Here is a 19,050-nt window from a genome sequence, read left to right as displayed (position 1 = left end):
GGTAGGAAATGCTTGCTTCCCCTTTGCCTTCTGCCATGACTGTAAGTTTCCTGAGGCCTCCCAGCCATGCTTCCTGTACAGCCTGCAGAACTATGAGTCAATTAAGTCTCTTTTCTCCATAAATTACCCAGTCTTAGGTAGTTCTTTATAGCAGTGTGAGAATGGACTAATATAGATAGACTCTATTGTTTTCCCCCTTTGAAGCTGAATGGCTTGTGACTGCTTTGGCCAACAGAATATGGTGAAGTGAAGCCATATATATGTCACCTTCTTTGCTAGAGCACTTGCTCTCAGAGCTGCAAGCTGACATATGAGAAATCCAACTATCCTGGACTGCCATTCTGTAAGGAAGCCCAAGCCACAGAAAGAGGCTCCAGTAGGCAGTACCAGCTGAACCCAGTCTTCGGTCATCCCAGTCAAGGCACTTGACATGTGAGTAAGGAAGTCCCCAGATGATTCCAGCCCTTAGATATCTGAGTCACCTCCAGCCATTTTAGTCCTACCATATGAAACTCCAGATATTATAAAGACAAATCATCCCTGTTGTGCCTTGCCCAAATTCCTGAGTCACAGAATCCATGAATGTAACAAAATGATTGTCATTTTACACCATTAAGTTTGGGGTTGGTTTATTACACAGCAAGAGATTACTGGAACAGAGATCAACCACTAAATCACCTTGGCCATGACCACTTCCGCCCAAGAGTGACATTAACACTGAATTCCCTTATTCCTTCAACTTGGTTATTAAATTTATTAGTCTTACATTTAAATGACTACTTCCTCCAGAGTACCAAAGAAAGGCAGAGATGTCATAAACTGCAGGAAGTAATCACAGGAACAGATAATGTATCAAAAACAGTGCCAAGAGAATTCAAGTCTCTAAATGTTGTGTCTTACTCCTTGCTGCTTTATGTTACACTCCTGATGCAAAGTCTTCATTTGAGCTCATTTATTTGGATTATAAAGACTTCCAAATCCTCAGTCCATCATCCAGTATTAATTATGCAACTTTTTTTTTTTTTGAAATGGAGTCTCACTCTGTCACCCAGGCTAGAGTGCAGTGGTGTGATCTTGGCTCACTGAAACTTCCGCCTCCTGGGTTCAAGCAATTCTCCTGCCTCAGCCTCCTGAGTAGTTGGGATTACAGGTGCAAGCCACCATGTCCAGCTCATTTTTATATTTTTAGTAGAGACAGGGTTTCACCATGTTGGTCAGGCTGGTCTCAAACTCCTAACCTCATGATCCACTCTCCTTGGCCCCCCAAAGTGCTGGGATTACAGGCATGAGCCACCACACTTGGCCTTTTTAAACTTCTAATTGCATATATTTTAATGCTGAATTTACTCCCCTGCCATAAGTTTTTGTTTCTTCAATTTCTTCTGGGATATCTTTTTCTTCTTGGCAACTTCCTCTTCTGGTTTAGGAACCATCTGTTCCTTTTCAGTAAGGATCATCTCAATGTGGCAGGGAGAGCTCATGTGTGGGTTAATCCGACCCTGAGCTCGGTGGGTCCAATGGCACATCTTAAGTGCTTTGTTCACTAGGATATGCTCAATGACCAGAGAATCTACTTTTAAACCCTTAAGTTCAGCATTACTATCTGCATTTTTAAGAATGTGCAGCAAAAATTCAGCACTTTTTTGGGCCACCGACCTTGTGTCCAGCCCCACTGCTTGGCCTAGGCACATCTGCCAACTCCACCATTATAACGTCGAAATGGTACGCACCGTTTCTGTAAAGTGACATTTTTCAGATAGTTCTTGGCTTTTCTTATATGCATACCCTTGATGGCCTGGGCAGTTTCACGAGTGTTCTTAAAGAGAACATGAGGATTTGAACCTCTTGATTTACATGATTTTGTGGGGTTGTCAGGGTCAAGTGAATAGTGAACCATTTTCACAGATTGCCTCAGGCTGCTTAGGGAAACAGATAATTATGCCATCTTTAGCCTTGCATCTTCAGACAGAGAGAATCCAACTTGGATGCAAAACCTGGGTACGTCCTTCAGTCTTCTGTGCTCTCAAACACAAGTGATGATAATATCTGCCTTGCAAGACTGTGGTAAGGATGAGAAATCAAGTAAGAAAACTGCACCAGGTGTTCATTACTGCTCTCTGCAACTTTAATCAACAAATCCCCAAACAACAGTCAGTCTTCTTCCAAGTTGTTGAAACAAGCACTGGATGGGTCAGGGCACAGGACAGGCCCATTACTGGTGACCACCCCTGAGCCAGTTATCAACTCATCAAATTTAATAACTGAACTGCCTTCAAATGTAAGCTACACAGAAGCAGAGATCTTAGTCTGTTTTGTTTACTGAAATCTCACATACCTAAACCAGTGCTTGGCACTCAGTAAGTACTCAATAAAGATTTGTTAAGTTAACGAGTGTGATTCTGTGAGTGGCTCTGTCCTCACCCACATGTTCTGGAGCCCGCATCATATACCTGAGAAATCCATGCTGTCCGTGCCATGCTGTCTTCTGGCCCAAAGCTGGTCCTGCCTCCCTCGGCCTCTCAGCTCCCAGAGGTATAGAGTGCAGACGGCCACACCAGCAGGAAACTGACAACTCCCTCTACTCTACCCATTTTCCACTTCCTAATTACCAAGATGTTTAAACTATAACATGAATAGCCACATTAAGGCCATTTGTTGTATGTAAAGCAGGGGCATAGCACATTGATAATTAAGGCCTCCCTCTGTGACAACCTACATGCTGGAGGTGTAATTACGTGTAAATACCCCTTCGTTTGGTAGCCTTTATTACTGGGCTTAAACATACATTCAGCTAGTTATTAGTGAAATTCTATGGGGTCCTAATGAACTGTTGTTTTAATAAATGCAGTAGGAGTTTTCCAGCCTGTATTATGTTTTCTCTGCTGATCCAGGGCAGTGATTCCGTGGCGTAATTTTTTTGGTGTCTGCATATTCTCCATTTTCATTATGGAAAACTCAAATCTTGGACACTCTTTGGACTGGAAAAACAGCCTCTTGACATTCTTTTCTGGTTCATATTGGCCATAGTAGAGATTTTTCCTTCTTTGAAGACTTGCTGATCGGAGGGTCTCTACTCCATGCAAAAATATGAAAACCCCACAGATTTCAGTTCTCTTCACATTTGGTTTCAAGGAAGCAAGAACTTACAATCAAGCCAACAACATGCATTTATTATGGCCTTGCTGTCCATAGCCCTGAACTAGGACTATATTGAAATAGTATGTTTTTGAGTTGGACTAGCATTATATACAAGCCTGTTTAAACATGTAGATCTCCATCTTATTCAAATGAGACAGAAAATCAAAGATGGTGGTAGAATGGGGTGTTTAATCCCTTCATGCCTTATTCTGGCTTCTGATGGTGTATAAAAGAGTGAGTCCCAGAAAGGAGTAGAGACCTCCCCAGTCCTCTTCTGAGACTGGCTTTACTTGCTTTCTCTTCCCAGATCCTAAAGCAGCAGCTCCAGAGTTCCCTGTAGGAGGGACTTCACAGTGGCTGTCAGGAGGCTGAAGTGCTTCAAGCTGCTGTTGCACAGCTAGTACATGGGGTGTACTTGACTCATCTGTTTGGGATGAATTGGGGCAGAGAATCAAAAGAGAATATGAAGGAATCAAAGGGGCTAAGACCACCTCTTAGAACAGCTACTTCAGATCTCCTGCTGGCTAAGGGGTAATGGGTCAAGTCACCCATCCTCAGGGACCTCTATTCTCAGTGTGTTGCACTCAGTGGGGCTCAATCTGCATGGAGGGAAGAAACGACAGCTCCTATGGGTAAAGAGGTACCATTTCTCCTGTCCACCATGCAGCAATTTCAGAGATGTGGGTGCAAATGACCTCTGTGCTTCCCAAAACTCTGTTGCTTTGAGAGCCATAGGGGAGAAAAGGTGATTTTAGACACAATATACCATGCTATTGGCCAAAAGGAAGGCCAGGAGAGATGTGATTTAGAGAATTGTGTCCAACAGGCACTGGAGCAGAGAAATACCTTAGTTCTGGAACCACAAGATGAAAAAGATGCACAGAGGAACTCATGGCCTCCAGGAAATGCCCATCAGACATTTCTCCAAGGCTAAACCCCAAGTTTAATGTGTTTGTTGAATAAGTGGATATTCCTGAATATTGTACACGTTTAGCCAAACCTCCAGGAGGCTGAGAAGTCCTCTAATGGCTGCCTCATGAAACTCAGAGTAGTGGCCTGGCAAGATGGAGTTGGGGGCTGCTTGCTGGCCCTGGGATTGGTCCCTTTCCACCAGCTCACCTTCCATCATCCCTCTCCAAGGCTATTTTCCAAACTCTTAATTCCTTTAAATGTTTCCACTGCACTCCACCTCTGCAAGAAGCCCTCCTTAATCACTGTATTTGCTATGCCTCTGGCTTTCCCTATATTTGTATCTTTTCTTCCTAGAGACAAACTGTGCACTGATTCTAAGAGGAATTTTCTTGAGAGTGAATGATGTGCTCAGAAATTAATCACTTGCAAGGAGTGGGGTTGAAGGGACGCCTTAATATATGGCAGGCTCTATACTAGGAACTTTATACAAATCATTCCCTTTGAGCCTCCCAACAATCCTACCTAATAACTAGTGTCTTTTAGACATATCAGAAAATCAAGGATCCTAAAAATAACTTCTGTCATACAGATAACAAAAGTTTGTTGCATGTCTTATATGTGCCAGGCAAACTGCTAGGTCCTAGAGAGGTGACTTTGAAGAAGACGGATATAGACTCAATCTCCAAAGTGTAGGCACGAGCAGGGATATAGACAAGTAAAATAGTCCATTCTACAGGAAATAAGAGTATGTGGTCAGGAGAGAGATCTATGGTAAAGGGACACATGAAGGAGCCTCTAATTCACTAGAGAAAGGGATTGCTAAACTGAGAAAGAGGGCAGGAGTTCCAGGGACACCAAAGACAAAGAGTGGAAAAGTCAAAAGAGGGGAAAGGAAAGAAAGTGCTTTCCAGGCAAAAGAAGCCTCATGTGCAAAGATCTGCAGGCTTGAAGGCAATGAAAAGACAAGGTGGCTCAGCTATACCTGCTTCCAGAAAAGTCCAAAATTAGCTCACGAGGATACAAAAGCTGGGACAAGAAGGCACAAATCAAAGAGATGAACTTAAGACAAAATAAGAACAGAGATGGAGGTTTCAAATGGAGCCAGGAATGAGACTTCAAAACTGCGTACCATCATGGTATGTATGCTTGTTAGCAGAGATCCACCAATTTGACTCTGAGCTTTCTAGAAACCAATCCTGGGGGGAAAAGCTGGTGGTTTCTCCAGATGAAACTTCCTTAGGAAAATAGCAACCGTTGGTCCAGAGAGGCCTACAGGACCTTACTAAGTAGGCTGGGATACTCTCCCCTGGGAAAGTGTCCTGACGGCGTCCACATGATGGGATATCCTGGCTGTCATCCCAAAGCAACTTTCATAACAACAGTTGAACTAGGGGCCCTGAAACATTATGCAGGGGTCTCACTCTGGATCCACAAAGGTCGATTCCAGAGAAGACCTTAAAACAGCAAAAGAACAGAAGAATAATTTACCCTTCAAATAAGTGTCCCTAGGATGGCCTCTTTCTGCCAAGTTTAGAGCACATTAGTTAGAAGTAAGTTACAAACTATTTCCTTACAAATACTTGGAATTCAGCTCTTCTATGCTGCCAGTTCACTGTAGACCTTAACATACTATCAAGCTGACAGTAGAGTATGCCTCAGTGAAAAAGCATCTCCTTTCTCTCCTCTCCCTCTCCTCTCTTCCTTCAAGACCTACCCCAATGCCATCCTCTCTACAGAAGCTTTGTACTTTTCCAAAACCAGAATTACTTCTCCATGCTTCAATCTCTCAGCATGTGTTACCCTTTTAAAGACACGTAGCACATTCAGTTTGGTGCCATGCATCTGCAGATCTTACCTCCCCTAACGTGCCCATCACAATGCCATTCTCATAATCAAACTCAGTAAAACTTGATCCAATGAAAGCAACATTCTCCAAATACAACAGTGAAAAGTCCTCATTCTTCAAATCACTACTTTTTTTTTTGGAGGGGGGTCACTCTGTCATCCAGGCTGGAGTTCACTGGTGCAATCACGGCTACTGTAACCTCAAACTCCTGGGTTCAAGTGATCCTCCTGCCTCAGCCTCCCAAAATGCTGGGATGACAGGCATGAGCCACTGCACCCAGCCAATCACTACCCTTTTAGCAAGCATGTGGATTCATTCATTCATTCATTCAGAAGACGTACTCAGTGGTCTGTGATTTTTTTGTGTGCAATGGTTTGTCTGGCATGTTGAGCTTCCTTAGTCTGCGTGAGACCTTTTGTGACCTCCCCATCTACAATGGGAGGTCATGGGTAAGGGTCATATCCTTTGAGGAAATGTAAGAGCAGATGGGATGAGGAACTGGAAAAAAATGTAATGCAGGAAACAGCCTTGACCTCTGACCCTGACACACAGACTGAGTGGATTAGAGATCCTTATAGGCAACTGGGCCTGATGTTGTCATAAAATACAAAGGCTAACATTCATTGGACCCTTGATAGGTAATAGAAATTGTGCTAAGCTTCTTAAAACATTTTAGTAGTCATGAATTATATCATTCCACTGTGACAATAACTTTGCATTATTGTGAGAATTTACAAATATAGGGCACTAAGTAGTTAGTAAAATACTAGAGGTATCAGCGTTAGTAATTTTCAGAACAAGAATTTGACCTCAAATGCATTTGATTTCAAAGCCCAGTTGGGAGACTCAAGATATGTCACTTAACTCCTTAGTCACATAAGCCTTGGTTTCGTCATCTAAAAAGACAGGCAAAAAATAGTATTTGAAGGATTCTTTTGAAGACAAAATGAAGAAATACACATAAAGCATTTAGTACAGTACAAGGCAAAAAGTAGGTACACAATGAAATTTTGTTATTGATATTAGGAAGCTCTGCTGTCTGATTTCAAAAAGGAAATTTGTATGCATTAAAAGTGAGCTGTTTTAGCAAAAAATGGATCCAGATTCACCAATACTTTAGAGGGTATATTAGTTTGCTAGGGCTGTCATAACAAAGTACCACAGACTCAGTGGCTTAAACAAAAGACATTTATTGTCTCACAATTCTGGAGGCTAGAAGTCCAAGATCAAGGGGTTGGCAGGGCTGGTTTCTTCAGAGGCCTCTCTCCTTGGCTTGTAGACAGCCACCTTCTCCTTGTGTCTTCACGTGACCTTCCCTTTGTGCTGTGTCTGTGTCCAAATTTCCTCTTATAAAAACATCAGTCGTACTGGACTGCAATCTACCTAATAACCTCATTTAACTTGATTGCCTCTTAAAAGACCTTATCTCAAAATACCGTTACATTCTAAGGTACTAGAAGTTAGGATTAAACATACAAATTTTAAGGGGATGCAACTCCCATCAGACATTTCTCCAGTGCTGAACCCCAAGTTCAGTGTGTTCGTCGAATAACTGGGTATTCCAGTTTAGGGGGGATGCAACTCATTCCGTAACAGAGGGTCCCAATCAAACCTTTCTAGAAATATTTTAGTGCTTTAAATTTATTTTTTGGTAGAAGGCATGTTAGAGCATCCTCACTTGGCTTTAAGAGGAAAGCCCATTTTAGAGCCTTCAGTAGACAAATTATTCAAATTATTGCTTATTTAATAATGACATTAGTCAATAGGAACTACGATGGCTTTGGTGCGTTTATTTTTATTTTGGAATCTCTGAAGTTCCACACTTCCCTAGGGCTGCAGGCTATTCACTTTATGCACATCACGACTGAAAAGCATCTTGGCCAGGATCCTTCTTTCCCAAAGTCTAGGACTAGGATGGAGAAAAGTATAAGCAACAGAGCGAGGCTCAATGGAGGTGGGTATATTTTTTCTTCAGGACACTTCCTCCTTTTAATTTTGGAAATAAGAGCAAGGTCACAGGTACACTGGTAGACACATTGTAGGTGTATTAAATTACAAACTATGCCGGGGCTGGGTTCAGTGGTCATGCCTGTAATCCCAGCACTTTGAGAGACCAAGGCAGGTGGATCACCCGAGGTCAGGAGTTCAAGGCCAGTCTGGCCAACACAGTGAAACCCTGTCTCTATTAAAAATACAAAAAGAGAAAAAAAAAGCCAGGTGTTGTGGTGTATGCCTGTAATCCCAGGTACTCAGGAGGCTGAGGCAGGAGAATCATTTGAACCTGGGAGGAAGAGGTTGCAGTGAGCCTAGATTTCACCACTGCACTCCAGCCTGGGAGACAGAGCAAGTCTCCATCTCAAAAAAATAAAATAAAATAAATTACAAACTATGCTCCTGTAACAAAGCACAATGGTAAAATAGATTCTTTTTCTAGGTTTGAGTGACTACATTGATGACCCCAATTAATGGCACCCTGTATCTGTCCCCTTGCCTTGTAAATATAGTTTTACCCACTCTGAACAGGTCAGTTTGTGACTTGTTCTATTCAGTATAACATGGCAGAAGTGGTAGAATTCCTATTGCAAGCCCAGGAATTCCTGTTTCAAGTTCAAGGGCCCTTAGAGACAGACCACTTGGGCCACTTCTGGTTCTATCAATTTCTAATTTCATGGCCTTAGGCAAGTGTGTAACCTCTCTGAATCTTAGTTTCTTCTTTGCCAGGAAAATGGGCGATAATAATTCCAATCCCAAAATTATTGTGAAAATTAAATAAAATAATACTGGTAAAGTTTCTTGTAGGTAGTAGGGACACAAATAAGGATTGTGTCTCTCAGCCTGGGTAACAGAGCAAGACCCTGTCTCTCTCTATATATTGTTTTTAATTAGCTGGACATGGTGGTGCACACCTGTCATCCCCAGCTGCTCAGGGGTCTGAGGCAGGAAGATCTTTTCAGCCCAGGAGTTTGAGGCTGTAGTGAGCTATGATTGCACCACTGCACTCCGGCCTGGGCAAGAGAGCAAGATCCTGTCTCTAAAAAAAAAGAGCTGTCTCCTCCTTCTTTGTTCCTCAGTTGCCACGGACTTTGGTTGTCCCGTGAATGCTATTTCTAAGGAGAAGTGTGGCACAGCTGAGATGAATTAATTAGCTAAGTGGCTTGCCCTCAGGTGTGCAGTGCAGAGGACCGCCACCCCCTTGGAGATGAGATACTACCACTGCCATGGTTATGTACCCAGGCTACCATCTTGACATTTGCTGCCTGTCTCTCTTCCAAGGGTGGAGGCTCCCCCATGATACACATTTAGGTTTGCCCTGGGAAGCTCCTTGTTGCTTAAACTATCCAATCTTCTGACCCCCAACACCCTGGACCAGAACCTCCCTATGAAATGCCATGAGGCCTGCAGATTCCACGGATCCTGGGCTGAAGTCATGTGGGAAGGGCAACCCCTCAAGCCCCAATGTGCATGAATGATTTTCATGGGAGGAGATGAAACTTTCAAGAAAGTGTTTCTCGCATAAATGTCCGGAGCCCAGAAAGAGGAAGAAAGGGAATATGTGGTCCCTGGTCCTCTTTCCAGCCCTACAGACAAGGTATGGGGACTCATTTCTGGTTTGAACACATGTATATACATACACACATATAGGTAATAATTATTTGCAAACTCCTATCATCCCAAGCTACTTCTGTGGTCTTCCTGATCTTAGTTCATAAATCACTGCTTACCCAGCCTCCCAAGCTAGATTTTTCACTCATACTTGACTCCCCTCTCCCCTTACCTACCACATTAACTCAGTCATCAACCCTATCATTTCTACCCAGAAATGGCTCTCCCTTCCGATTTCTGTCTCCTTCACCCTATTCCTATCTCACACCATCCTCATAACTAATGCTGAGAGGTGACAGCATGCTGGCAGCCCTCGCAGCCCTCGCTCCCTCTTGGTGCCTCCTCTGCCTGGGTGCCCACTCTGGTGGCACTTTAGGAGCTCTTCAGCCTGCCGCTGCACTGTGGAAGCCCCTTTCTGGGCTGGCCAAGGCCGAAGCCAGCTCCCTTAGCTTGCGGGGAGGTGTGGAGGGAGAGGCACAGGCAGGAACTGGGGCTGCATTCGGCGCTTGCAGGCCAGTGGGAGTTCTGGGTGGGTGTGGGCTCCGTGAGCCCCACACTCAGAGAGGCCAGCCGGCCCTGCCAGCCCCAGGCAGTGAGGGGCTTAGCACCTGGGCCATCAGCTGCTGTGCTCGATTTCTTGCCGGGCCTTAGCTGCCTCCCCGAGGGGCAAGGCTTGGGACCTGCAGCCCACCATGCCTGATCCTCCCCTGCAACCCCCACCCCCAGCAGGAGCCTCCCCCAGAAGCACCACCACCTGCTCCACTGCGCCCAGTCCCATTGACCACCCAAGGGCTGAGGAGTTGTGGGCGCATGGCACGGGACTGGCAGGCAGCTCCACCTGCGGCCTGGTGGGGGATCCACTGGGTGAAGCCAGCTGGGCTTCTGAGTCTGGTGGGGACTTGGAGAATATTGATGTCTAGCTAAGGGATTGTAAATACACCAATCAGCACTCTGTATCTAGCTCAAGGTTTGTAAACACACCAATCAGCACCCTGTGTCTAGTTCAGGGTTTGTGAATGCACCAATCAACACTCTGTATCTAGCTACTCTGGTGGGGACTTGGAGAACTTTTGTGTCAACACTCTGTATCTAGCTAATCTAGTGGGGATGTGGAGAACTGTTGTGTCTAGCTCAGGGATTGTAAACACACCAGTCAGCACCCTGTCAAAATGGACCAATCAGCTCTCTGTAAAATGGAACAATCGGCTCTCTGTAAAATGGACCAATCAGCAGGATGTGGGTGGGGCCAGATGAGAGAATAAAAGCAGGCTGCCGGAGCCAGCAGTGGCAACCCGCTCGGGTCCCCTTCCACACTGTGGAAGCTTTGTTCTTTCGCTGTTTGCAATAAATCTTGCTACTGCTCACTTTTTGGGTCCACACTGCCTTTATGAGCTGTAACACTCACTGCAAAGGTCTTCAGCTTCACTCCTGAAGCCAGCAAGACCACGAATCCCCCAGGAGGAACGAACAACTCCAGACGCGCCAACTTAAGAGCTGTAACACTCACCGCAAAGGTCTGCAGCTTCACTCCTGAGCCAGCGAGACCATGCACCCTCCAAAAGGAAAAAACTCTGAACACATCCCAACATCAGAAGGAACAAACTCCGGACATGCTGGCTTTAAGAACTGTAACACTCACTGTGAGAGTCCGCGGCTTCATTCTTGAAGTCAGTGAGACCAAGAACCCACCAATTCCGGTACTATGCTATTATCTTTTTTTCTTTATAAAATATATGTAGTGCATTTAAGCTCCTAAAAATAAATGAAAAAAAAGATCAAGAACTAAATAGAAAAATGGGCAGATAATTTTTTTTAAATCATAAGATGGATAGTAAACTTAAGCGACACACAATTTTGCTTCATAAAGTAATTGAAAGTAAAATCTCATTGAGGGTCGGGTGCAGTGGCTCCTACCTGTAATCCCAGCACTTTGGGAGGCTGAGGCGGGTGGATCACCTGAAGTCACGAGTTCAAAGGCAGCCTGGTCAACATGGTGAAACCTCATCTCTACTAAAAATACAAAAGTGAGCCGGGTGTGGTGGCACACGCCTGTAATCCCAGCTACTCAGGAGGCTGAGACAGGAGAATCGCTTGAATTGGGGAGGCGGAGGTTGCAGTGAGCTGAGATGGCGCCATGACACTCCAGCCTGGGTGACGAAGTGAGACTCCGCCTCAAAAAAATAAATAAATAAAAAGTAAAACTTCACTGAAATAGCATTTGTCACCCAAACACTGGCAAAAATCCGAAGTTTTCTAGCCCACTGTGTGAGCAACGATGTTGACTGAGAAAGACGCGCCTTCAGACACTAGCGGTAGGAGTAGAAATTGCAACCTCCGTGGAGGGCAGTTTGGCATGATTTAGCAAATTACAAATGCTGCCTCTGCCCCAGCAGTTCCACTTCTGGGAATGTCCCCTATGGATATGAGTGAAATGACACAAACGTTTATGCAGCATTTGTATAATGGAAATAACTCAAATGCCTACCATTACGGATCTTTTAAAAATAAATGACAGCAAATACAATCAATGGAACACTATGCAGCTGTTAAAAAAATAGGGAAGCATTCTATAAAGTTATAAAAACAACCTCAAAAATATGTTCCTATGTCACAAAAAAATCAGGGTGTGATTATCATGTTAGCACCCCCATATCTCTGCTTCTGTATGCACTGACCATCCCGAAAAAGTAAGTAAGGAATGGGTGATGCATATCACCTCTGGAGATGGCTGGGGGTCAGGGACAGGAGGGAAATTACACCTTCAGCACCCTTTTGTGCCTTTTGCATTTTGAATCATATATATGAATCAACAATGGAAAAAACTTAAAACGCGATTATGGTGTTTCTCTGTTAAGCACATGCATATGTGTGTGCTGTCTCTCTCCCTGTCTCTCTCTCGCGCACACACACACACACACACACACACTTTTGTTGGATACCCCACAGCCTTCCAGATACAAGACAAATTATTTAGAGTGCCTCACCAGGCCCTTCCCTGTACAACCCCAGCTGATCTCCCAGCCAATCTCTCCATTTCCCAACCTCTCTCCCTCCACCCTGAACTTCTCACCCTCTTTCCAACCCAGACAGAGGGAGTGTGATGAGGTGCCATGAAAAAAATGAAGGTGTTGAATCAGAAAAACTTAGTTATTTCTTCATAACTGACAGGCTCTGTGACCTTAACCACTCTGAACTTCAGTTTCTTCATCTATCAAATGGGAAGAATGACGTCCACTTTCCTGAGGTTCTTGGAAACGTGAAACGAGATAACCCTTGTGAAGCATTTGGTGCATACGGCGCATTCAGTCAATGCTCCCTCCCTTCCACCTCCCTTTCCTATTAAGAATTTGTGCCTCTGTATCTTTGCTCAATACTCTCCACCTGCCTGGAATCCCTTTCTCCCACTCCTCTTGGCAAACTCCCACTCAGACTGTTTTTTTTTTTTTTTTTGAGATGGCGTCTCACTCTGTCACCCAGGCTGGAGTGCAGTGGTGTGATCTCGGCTCACTGCAAACTCGGCCTCCCGGGTTCACGCCATTCTCCTGCCTCAGCCTCCCGAGTAGCTGTGACTACAGGCGCCTGCCACCACGCCTGGCTAATTTTTTGTATTTTTAGTAGAGATGGGGTTTCACTGTGTTAGCCAGGATGGTCTCGATCTCCTGACCTCATGATCCTCCCGCCTCGGCCTCCCAAAGTGCTGGGATTACAGGCGTGAGCCACTGTGCCTGGCCTCAGACTTTTAAGGTGAAATTCAAATGTCATCACTGGTCCCTTTCTCTGCACTGTATCTCTTTTCTTATAGGATGTATCAAGCTAGATGTCATTTTCTGCTTCCATTTCTGTCTCTACCACCAGATGGGAAGCTCCACAAAAGCAAAAACTATTTTGTCTTTTTTTTTTTCACCCCCAGAGCTTCGCAGAGCATCTAAGGTTGAAGAGCTGGTTCAAGTTCAGAAAACCACTAAAACAGAGAGTCCTGTAAGGGACTTCCTGCTTTCTTACCCATGCTCGCCTGGCCCATTACTTTTGGCTGTTAAACACTCTCATGGCATCTTGCTCCCTTGTATGTTTTTCTACAAAAGGGAAATGGACTTTTAAACAGAAGGAAAGATTCACAAGATGAACACTTTCTTCATGACTACCCACCAGCTACCCATGCTGCAGAGAAAAGTTGCAGGTGGTAGAGTAATGGGAAGGTGAACATTTCTTTAGTGCATTTAACACCTGCTTGAAAAGCAAGAAGCCCTTGCCCAAGCTATTTCTTCATATCAAACCCTCATATAGCGTGATCGCATTTGTTAGCCATATGGCATTTTGTAGTTTACTGTGGGGTTTAACCTAAGCTCTTCTCAATTGATGAGAAAGCAAATGAAAGCAGAATTCTGAAGCCAAGAGGGGTCTAAAGTCAAGTTACCAGCATAGGGTTAAAGAATTCTTGGCCAAAGAGTGCAAGTGGTGTCAGAACATCTGACTCTTTGTCAAAATATGTGTCCAAATTCATGGCCCATTTCATCCCAAGGCAATCTGCATAGATGAGTTCCTGCTTTCCTGAAATTCTTGTAGGAAGCTAACATATCATCCTGTAATAAATGCAATGAGAGGAGTGCTTATGGGAGCCTGACCCAGACTTGAGGGATCAAAGAGACTATGGCAGCTGAGATCTGAGGGCCTAGCAGGGTTGACCTAGGAGCGTGGACAGATGTGTGTGTGTGTGTGTGTGTGTGTAAGTGTGTGTGTGTTAGTGTTGGCAGGAGATAAGAATGGGCCTGACCATAAAGGGCCTTGGGAACCATGTCAGTTTATCCATTCAACAAATATTTATTGTGCTTTCATAATGCACTGTGATTGAAATATAACAAAGGCTGGGTGCAGGGGCCTTGGATCGGCCTGACTTAATCACATGAGTCCTTTAATTCTGGGTCAAGAAGCCAGAGACAGAAGTTACCCATGAAAGGGATTTGATGCAAGGGAGAGTCTGCACGGCTGGCTTTGAAGATGAGTGACCTAGAAACAGCATGTAGGAGTTGAGAACGGTCCCCCAGTGGCAGCCAGCAAGGAAACAAGCACCTCCGTCCTATACCCGTGAGGAATTCAACTCTGTCAATAACTTCCTTGAGCTTGGAATAGAACTCCAAGCTTCAGATAAGAACACAGTCTGGGCTACATGCTGATTTTGGTCTTGTGATATCCTGAGCAGAGAATCCAGGCACACCATGTCCATATTTCTCACCTATAGAACTATGAGCTAATAAATGGGTGTTGTGGGAAGCTGCTAGGTTTGTGATAAATTGTTATACAGCAATCAAAAGCCTATGTATGACATTTCACCACAAATTCAGATTTGACCAATATTTGGACATGTCCTCATAGGTTAGGGATGTTCATATGTGCCAAATTTTTAAATTTTCCCTTTAATCCTTCATGAACAATGGTACTCTTAGTTGACATCACCAGCATACCCCTTCTCCACCATGAAGCGGTTGTGCTCTTTAGATGGTATTCTCAAAATCCCCAGCTGAAATCCATTAGCAATTCCATCCCACCTGCTATGGTGGTTGGTATAGAGAATGTGTGACTGAGGCCTAAGATGAACAGTGCCTGGTATCCGGGCCAAGCCAAAAAGTTGGTTTAGGCGTGAGTACATGATGTAAGTCAGTCCAGTCAGGATGATGTAAAATAATTTTGGCCAGTGATTGCGGGAAGAGAAGTTCTCTATGCAATATGCCTCTGGGAGGCCTGGAATAGCTGCCACCATCTTTCTTCCAGGAGAAAAGCAAAAGAAGAAGGGCAGAAACCAGAGACTCAGAGAGAAATGCATCTGGAACCCTGATCAAACCATGCTTGAAGCTTATGCCACTTACAAAATTTTTAGTAGCCATGAGCTAATCATTTCCTTCAGTATTTAAACCATTTTGAATTGGGTTTTCAGTTATTTGCAAATAAAGCCATCCTAATTGATACATTATTATTTTTATTAGATAGATGAGAAACTGAAACTTAGGAATTATTTGCTGGAAGTTGCAAAGCCAGCAAGTGGCAGAGTTGAGATTTAAAATCTAATCCTTTAGCCACAAGTTTATTGCTTGTTCTATTACACAAGTTGCTGCACCTAATTTACCTTTGTCCCTTCCTACTAGTAGATATGCTTTGCTCCCCCAGGAAAAGAAAATTACTCTAGCCTTAGGGATCCCCGCTTCTAGTCACTGCTAGAAAGGGACTCCTGACTTTACAATCTACATGTTTTCACACCTCAACTTCTGGCACCATGCTATTTTCCCAACCACAATAATTTTACCAGAAAGGGGCCCCAATCCAGACCCCCAGTGAGGTTCCTTGGATCTTGCACAAGAAAGAATTTGGGGCTAGTCCATAAGATGAAAGCAAGTTTATTAGGAAACTAAGGGAGTAAAGAATGGGTACTCCATAGGCAGAGCAGCCCCAAGGGCTGCTAACTGGCTGTTTTTATGGGTATTTCTTGATCACATGCAAAACAAGGGGTGGATTATTCACGAGTTTTCTGGGAAAGGGGCCGGCAATTCCTGGAACTGAGGGTTCCTCCCCTTTTAGACCATATAGGGTAACTTCCGGATGTTTCCATGGCCTTTGTAAAGTGTCATGGCACTGGTGAAAGTGTCTTGTAACATGCTAATGCATTATAATTAGTGTATAATGAGCAGTGAGGATGACCAGAGATAATTTTTCATTGCTATCTTGGTTTTGTCTGGCTTCTTTACCTCATCCTGTTTTATCAGTAGGGTCTTTATGACCTGTATCTTGTGATCTCCGATCTCATCTTGTGACTAAGAATATCTGACTTCCTGAGAATGCAGCCTAGTAGGCCTTAGCCTTATTTTACCCAGTCCCTATTCAAGATGGAGTTCCTCTGGTTCGAACGCCTCTGACAATGTCAGCATATCTCTAAAGAGAACTTTCTGTTTTTACTCACTGCTTTTTCTCCAAAGGGTCATAACACTAAGTGCTGTGGGAATAGCACAGATCTTTCCAGTTAGGGGGAGAATGGGGGCTCAGGCCAGCACAGCAAGTGAGGAAGAGCTCCCCAAACACCAGGGAGCCAGTCTCTGGAGAAAGCTTCAGGAGGTGGACAGTGGGTAAACAAAAGAGAAAACAGAGATAAATGAGAAGGCGCCCCCCTCTTTAGCAAGAAAATATCCCATTTGTCAATGTCCAGACACCCCCACCTCCTACAGGGCTGGCATCTGAAACAAAATTAAGTAACCAAATACAAGTTCCTTCCTGTCAGTAGAAGGTAATATTATTAGCAAATTAGCAAACACATCCATCAGTGGTAAAAGAAAATCAATGGGTTTTGGAGTTTTACAAGAACAGGAGAAAGGCTAGAACTAATAGCAGAAAGGTAATACATCCCTTAGAGAGCCTGACATTTCTTCCATGGAGATTTTGGTCCCAGCCAGCTTCACACCCCCACTCCCATTTCCTTACCCAGAAAAGAGGGGACCTCGCCCTCTTTCCAGACACTGCAATGGTTTCCCTCTGCTCCCTGCTTTCAGGAGCTAAGCTTCAGAGTTATTTCTTTGCTTGCACAATGGTTGGCCAAAGCCACGAGCCCCCCGGCCCTGAAGGAAGTCTGTTGGAGACATCTCCTTTGAAGTCAGGGAGCAAGGGTCGACCTGGTGATTTTTTCTTCTGGCATTCCCCCTCCATGGCAATGAATGGATATGCAGTCAAGAAAGAGCCTTCAGATGGCTAAGCCGGCAGGAGGGGATTGTACAGTTCCCTGCTTTTGGAAAAGTATGTAGGATAAGAACAGTGACAGCAGAGACCGAACAAGGAATGGCTCCACCCTACCCCTGAGCTGTGAAGCAGCTGGTGGACCTGGGAAAGCGGCTTGATCTCCCCTCCCTTCTTCTCCTCTCCTCTCCCCTCCCCTCCCATGTCTTTTTCTTTCGTCTTCCCTTCCCTTGCCTTTCCCTCCCTTCCCTTCCCCTTTCCCTTCCCCTTCCCCTTCCCTCCTTCCCTCTCCTTCCTTCCTTCCTTTCTTCCTTCCCTCTCTCTCTCTGTCTTTCTCTTTCTCTTTCTTTCCTTCCTTCCTTCCTTTCTTTAAATCTGGTAAAAGCTACAAACACTATCCTCAAAAAAAAAAAAAAAAAAAAAAACACATTTTCTGAGGATTCACACACACAATGGGGGCTCAAGTACCCTTTGCTTTAAGAAAATTCACCATGCCCTGGAGTCAGACCTACCTGGCACCCTTCTGCACTGAAGTGCAGCTGAGGGCATGAACCTGGCACTTTCCATGAGGGCAGCAGAGGTTGCTTTGAACTAACCAAGGGGGGCTTAAATCATGGGATGGAGCACAGCCTCCTTCCGACATCTGGAATTCTAATGAGCTCAGATCAGGCCGGCAGACCCAGAGAGCATGCTTTAGGGCCTACAGAAAAGTTTTTTTATAAGCATCTTTGTTCATTGTCCAAGCATTCAGTAGGCACTCAATAAAGATGTTTAAGAATTAGCTTATTTTGTTGAAGAGCAGATTCCTTTAGCAATGGACATTGCTAAATGCCTTCGCCTCTAGGGATTTGGGCAATGTACTAAAACCCCCTCCCTCGTTCTACTCAATCATCTTATTTTTGCCTCATGTAAAGCCCGGCTTAACTTTCAGGGGAACACATGACTATCAGAGGCTGAATGGCCCCCTCCACTTCCGGGGGTGCTGGCATAGGTAGAGTACAGCCAGGCATGCACACATCTCCAGCTGGATTCACTTGTCTTCCTGGAATCCCATTAGGTCTCAGGGGACAAGTAGAGAGCCTGATACCACTTGCCCTGATCCAACCCCGATCCACCATGTGAGGAGAGAAGGCAAAGACTCACAAGACCCCATTTTCCCCCACCTTCAGTACAAGCATTCCCTGAGTAATATCCCACATTGCCAAAGTCAGCCCTCTCTTCCACTTCCCTGCTGTGTTCCAGACACTGACTGCCCCTTTTCTTGGAGCCGTGAACTGTTTCTATAACAGGAGCACCCAGAAGGAGGCTGTTCTTGGTTGCCCTTTAATTAACCTCCTCTCTGCTCAGAACAGGCTTTTCCCTCCCCTGTTACCCAACTCAATGCCCCTTCCAGGAGTTTCTCTTCCTTATGGGGATTAGGAGAGTGTGTGGGGAGCCCATTTTCTAATGGTGTCCTTGGGCATCCAGGAGTAGGGAGAACATCTAAGGGACAGGTGCAGAAAGAGCTCAAGCACCTTCCCCACTTCTGTCCCTTGTACAGGATGGGCCCCTCATCCCTGGTTCAAGATGTGTCCTCCAGGGTGCAGTGTGAATGACTCATTTCCTGAGTCTCAGTCAAGAGAGCTCTTTTCCCTGCCTCCTTGACAGGCTGGGAACTCTGGGGGATTTTCAGTTTCTTCCCTGGTATAGGTATTGCCACAGCAAGAATTGCACCTGTTCCAACAGGAAGTACTATTTATGATGATACAAAGCTTAGAGAGATTCAAGAAAATCAGAGTCTGAAAATAACTCTAGAAGATTCCTCCCTCAATGTCTGCATTTGACAGATAAGAACACTGAGG

The 19,050-nt window shown here is 44.7% G+C and overlaps 1 pseudogene; it reads right to left on the bottom strand.

Annotated features, from left to right (window-relative positions):
• Positions 1 to 1,343: 1,343 nt before the first annotated feature.
• LOC101177007 lies at positions 1,344 to 1,897 on the bottom strand (annotated as a pseudogene).
• Positions 1,898 to 19,050: the final 17,153 nt, after the last annotated feature.

Source organism: Nomascus leucogenys, chromosome 8, assembly GCF_006542625.1.
Source record: "Nomascus leucogenys isolate Asia chromosome 8, Asia_NLE_v1, whole genome shotgun sequence".
Classification (NCBI taxonomy): Eukaryota; Metazoa; Chordata; class Mammalia; order Primates; family Hylobatidae; genus Nomascus; species Nomascus leucogenys.
Note: the sequence above shows the minus strand (reverse complement) of the source record. Positions and strands in the feature narration are given on the sequence as shown.